The sequence below is a fragment of the Rhipicephalus microplus genome, chromosome 4 (genome assembly GCF_043290135.1).
Source record: "Rhipicephalus microplus isolate Deutch F79 chromosome 4, USDA_Rmic, whole genome shotgun sequence".
In the NCBI taxonomy this organism is placed as follows: Eukaryota; Metazoa; Arthropoda; class Arachnida; order Ixodida; family Ixodidae; genus Rhipicephalus; species Rhipicephalus microplus.
Window position 1 is genome coordinate 141,585,739 of NC_134703.1, and position 5,766 is coordinate 141,591,504.

The following is a 5,766-nucleotide window of genomic DNA, read 5'->3' on the forward strand; positions in this document are numbered from 1 at the left end:
CGGTCAAGAACAACTTTATTCACTTATCGTACACCCAAGGAACCCGACTGCACTCCAAGTGAAAAGAATCAAGAATTCCACCACGGTAATCATCCTCTTTGACGGACTAAAAGTGCCAAATTACGTCATATGTGGAAATAGTTTGGTTCGCTGCACCCTGTATCGTCGACAGACCGATGTCTGTTATGCCTGTGGAAAGCTAGGTCATCGAGCCGATGTTTGTCCCCATCCAGAGGAGGCCGTCTGTAGAGGGTGTGGTATGTCATCTCCTTCTGAGGGTCACGTCTGCACTCCAGAATGCAAGTTGTAACAGAATAGAAAGTTGGGCGAGTTGGTGTATAGTCATATTAAAAGAAAAGCGGCGCACAAAAAGACGGAGACAAAGAAGAGAACCACACACAGCGCTGATGCAAGTTGTGTGGGGGTCCACATCTCACGGCAGACAAGACGTGTAAGCATCGTTTTCAAGTGCCCTACATAGTCCATCGACGAAGACGAGAGCGACGGATGCAATATACGATGGAATTTGCGGAACAAGACGCCGACGACATGAACTTCACAGATAGTGGAGGAGACTTCCTATCGCTACCAGCCGCTGTAGGCGGCCGCGCTACGACTGAGCGCCCGAGCAGCAGCTGGCGCCCGCGTGACGTCAGCCAACAGCTACAACCACCGCGAGGGCGATCCCGTTCCAGAGGCAGAGCAAGGGGCCGTTCGAGATCCAGAGGACATTCTAGATCCAAGGGACGTTCTAACTCATGGGTGCCTACCGTCCGCAATGGTGTGCAGCAAGGAAATCAGCACCAGACCTGGGCATCCAAGATCAAGGGCTCCCAACCACAGGTAAAGGGGGGTACCAATCCAGAGCAACACTCAGATATATACGCGCAGATTTAAAGGGAAAATGCTAACCTCCGGGCCATTGTCGAGCAACTCAGGGCTGAAATAGCCGACTTAAGGAAATCACAGCAGGTTTCGTCTCCGTCTCCTTCAAACACAGTTCCCTATACAGAGGCCACATCGGATGCGAGTCACGATGAGGTACCCATGGACGTCCATCCAGGGGCAAAACCAACAAAAAGGAGAGCGCTAGCACAACCGGCCAATAACGAGGACAGAGATTTCAAAACAGAGGTCAAGGAAACCTTGAATGATATCAAAAATGCTCTCAGGGCGGTGGTCGAGTCGATTGCGGTATAGGACAGCAGAGTCACAGATCGAGGCTGACCAAGTTAAAGCTTTACAATCAGCCGAGGCTACTCCAGCCCAAGTAATACCTAAGGTCAGGATCGTGCAGAAGGTGGCAACCCGTAGCGTCTCTCAGGAGAGAGCTTTTGAGGGTCCCAACAATGGCGGGACACCTTAAAAATTTCGTTATTTGGCAGTGGAACTGCTGGGGCTTCCAATCAAAGAAGGCAGCTCTCCAGCAGTATATTAAATCCCAGCCAATTCGACCACATGTTATTATGCTGCAGGAGACGCTTACGGAAACAATGAGCCTGCCAGGCTACACCCATCACATCGAGAAACCTCCAGATGGCCGCGGTATCTGCACGTTTGTGTCCAAGAAGTGCACTTACATTGAACACAATTTGCACATGGCAAATAGCAAGATTGAACACTCTCTTTTAGAAATTATACCTGGCAGCAACCTTAAAAATAGCATTTTCATACTCCACATATATAGCTCTCCAAAAGGCAGGCACCATCGCTTCACCTCATTGTTATCAAAAGCCGTTACGATCGCTAGGAAAGTGGACGCACCCATAGTTATAGTGGCAGATTTCAACACACCCCATCAAGCTTGGGGCTACCCTCGCACCGCTGCCAAGGGAGCCGAGCTCTGGCAAGCGGTATCGGATCTGAATCTTACTTTGGTCACTTACCCCACGTTTCCTACCCGCACTGGAAATTCTTGCTCTAGGGATACTACCCCAGACCTCACCTTTGTCACAACCATGGGGGAGGTATCATGGTTAAACTTAGGAGAAAACTTGGGGAGTGACCATTGTATTTTGAGTACGACATTACAAATTCAAGCAAAGCCCCCCAAAGCTTTCAAATTCACAGATTGGGACCTCTTCCGTAAGATCAGAGCGAAGAGCGCAGAAGAGATTAATGACTCACCGAATTTCGACAAGTGGCTGTCTCAGCTGGTCGAAGACGTCAAGTCGGCCACCAAAACAATAGAGACTGATCTACCGGTCAATAAAATGGATAGTAGGCTTGCTCATCTTCTTGAGGCTAAAAGCGCCCTCCTAGCCAGGTGGAAAGCACACCATATGAATCGAAGACTGCGAAAACGCATCGCAAGTCTTAACCAAGAAATAACAACTTACTGTCAGACGCTGGAAAAACAGCATTGGGACGAGATTTGCAACATGTTGGATGGTCAGATGAAAGTTGGGGGAAAATGGAACCTCCTCAAACACCTGCTGCAGGAGACCAAATCTAAATCCAACCAGACGCGCTTGGTAGACCGAATACTGCACTCAGAAAGGAAGGTTAAATCGGACACGGAAATAACGAAGTGTCTGGCACAGAGATACCTCCCTTTGGACACAACCCGGCCTCCTTCTGGCTACGCGCAATACACGGGATCACCAGCCTTCGAGATGGACAAGCCCTTCCAGAAAGAAGAGGTCCGCACCATCTTAAACAATCTTAATGGGAACTCCAGCCCGGGCCCGGATGGCATTACAAACAAGACACTACGCAATTTAGACGATGACTCTGTCACCTACCTCACCAAAGAAATCAATCGTATTTGGAAGACGGGGACTTTCCCTGAGCGATGGAAAAGGGCGTCGGTTATTTTAATACCTAAACCTGGCCGGAGTCCCAGTTTTAGCAACTTACGACCCATTTGCACTTACGTCATGCACCAAAACATGTAAAGTTGCTAGCATATCAGTCCCTCATCTGATCGATACTCGAATATGCCTCCCCCATATGGAACCCGCCCCAAACATACCTCATTAACCAGCTCGAATCTGTCCAAAATCGCGCCGCTCGATTCATTCACTCCCAGTACTCATACGACATCAGTATTTCATCTTTGAAAGCACAATCTGGTTTTTCACCCCTCTCTGTTCGCCGCCGTATCGCCACCCTTTTTCTCTTTCATAAATTTTTTCATTCTTCTCTCAATGCAGCTCCTTACATCCTCCCCCGGACATACATTTCACACCGCACAAGCCATCCACTTCAAGTGTCCCGTTATCGTAACAGAACTGCCACTTTTTCCGCTTCTTTTTTTCCCCGCGCCGTCAAAGATTGGAACGACCTTCCCTGCTCCATTGCTTCAACCACCTGCCCATTATCCTTCGCTACAAATCTTACAAATCACCTATGCCGCGAAAACTAACGTGTTCAAATGTTCTCTTTTCCTGTGTATGCACCGCTTATGTAATACCCCAAGTGGGGTCCTTAAGGAAATAAAAATGAATGAATGAAATTTCACTGACGTCCTGTATAGGCAAGGTCGCCGAGCATGTCATCAACGATTGAATATCAAAGCACATAGAGAAGACTAACCTGTTTCCGTACAACATGGTAGGTTTTAGACCACACCTATCTACTCAGGACGTCATGAAAATGCTGAAGCATCACATCATAGATCAGGAGACAAAAGACGTTAGAGCTATTCTCGGTCTGGATCTTGAAAAGGCCTTTGACAATGTCTCGCATTCCCACATACTTGCCTCCATCTCTTCTCTCAACTTAGGAGCCAACTTTCACAAGTTCACCAGCTCGTTCCTCAGGAATAGAAAAGCCACTATGCAGCTTGGGGATCTCAAGTCTGAGCCCTACGATCTCGGTTCCTTCGGCACCCCGCAGGGCTCAGTCGTCTCCCCACTGTTTTTTAACATTGCAATGTGCGGCCTTGCTGCAAAGCTCTCAAACCAAGAGGGCATCAAGTTCACCATCTACGCGGACGACATCACCATATGGAGTGTCGGTGGCTCGGAGGGCTCTGTGGAGAACTCTATTCAAGAGGCCGTAGACTGTGTTGAAGTCTACATAAATGAAATGGGCCTCAAGCTCTCGCCAGCAAAGTCCGAACTTCTCTTATATCAACCCACGAGACGGGGACCCAAACCCAAAAACTGGCAACCACTGGCTGACATCGACATTAGGCTGCACACGGCATCGGGGCAGCGTATTCCAAGGGTGGACTTCATACGCGTTCTGGGCATGATTATCGAGGCTAATGGACAGAACGGCCGCACGATCGACCGTCTGACTTCTAAGGCGGAAGGGGTCATCCGACTAATCTCACGCATTTCCAACAGTTGGGGTGGTCTTCGAGAGCACAACCTCCTCAGACTATTCCATGCATTCTTGATGAGCCACATAAGCTATGTCGCATCTATGCACAGGTGGCAACTCCATGAAAGAAATAAATTGAACATCCTCATAAGGAAAAGCATCAAGAAAGTTCTTGGCATTCCTATGTGCACAAGCACTGAGAACCTTATGAAACTTGGAGTCCACAACACGCTTGAAGAAATTATCGAGGCTCAACAAACGGCACAGGTTGCCAGGCTTTCGATCACACCAGCGGGGAGAAAGATTCTGATTGACACTGGAGTCAACCCCCTGACGCTCGAACTGCAAAATACGCCACTCGATGATTATATACGCTCTCGCATCAAAGTATGCCCCCTTCCAAGAAATATGCATCCACAGTACAACGCGGGCAGGCGTGTCGCTCGAGCCTCCTCTCTTTTAGCTCAAGCTCACAAACAATCGTCTGTTTCATGCTTTGCTGATGCCGCCCAGTATAGCGTTTCCGCTCGCTTTGCGGTAGTATCCGTAGATACTAAGGGTCAGATTACATCCTCGGCGTCGGTTCGAACCCCTTCTTCTTACAAAGCAGAACAAATGGCCATTGCACTAGCACTCCTTGATCCACAAAGGACTGATAATTATACGGACTCTAAATCCGCTGCTAGGGCTTTCGCTTCTGGTTCCGTTTGCAAGGAAGTTTTGAGAATTCTCGCTCACAAGGGACTCACCCACCACACAATTATTTGGTTCCCTGCTCACCTTGGCTTGAGGGTTGGAGGCCTTCCCAATGTCAACGAGCTAGCCCACTCCAAGGTGCGAGGCTTCACTTACCGCGCCGGGACTTGTGCTTCTCAGACAGAGGAGTCAGCCACCAGCCTTCATTTTAGGGACATTTTGACTACCTTCAACGAGATCACGAAGCATTATCAATTAGGCCGTAGGTCATTTTTATTGCCACACGAAAAGTTGTCTAGGCCACAGGCAATCTCTCTTCGCATGCTTCAGACGGGAACATACCCTAGCCTCGTAACCTATAGCCATTACTCCGATATTTCAGAACTTTGTCCAGACTGACAGAATCGCAGTGATTTTAACCACATGCTCTGGAGCTGCCCCTCTTTACAAAGAAAAAAAATTGCCCGCAGCTTCCCTCGGGGGAACACTGAGGAGGATGCGGACCATATAATTGGTTAACGGGGTGTTAAAGTGCGACTTACTTGGGTCGATGGCTAAATTGGTTAACGTGGTTGTGAAATGGGGTGTTAAATTGCGACTTACTTGGGTCGATGGCTAAATTGGTTAACGTGGTTGTAGGAGGGGGTGTTAAATGAGTGAACACGTACACACGTATGCGAAAGGGCGGCGCTGGTCGAAGGGACGTCGATCATTGTGTTTGTGGATTCGTTGGCATTCATTTCACCGCGATCTTGGACGTCGACGCGCCGTACAAACCAACCGACGAGCGGCAACTGA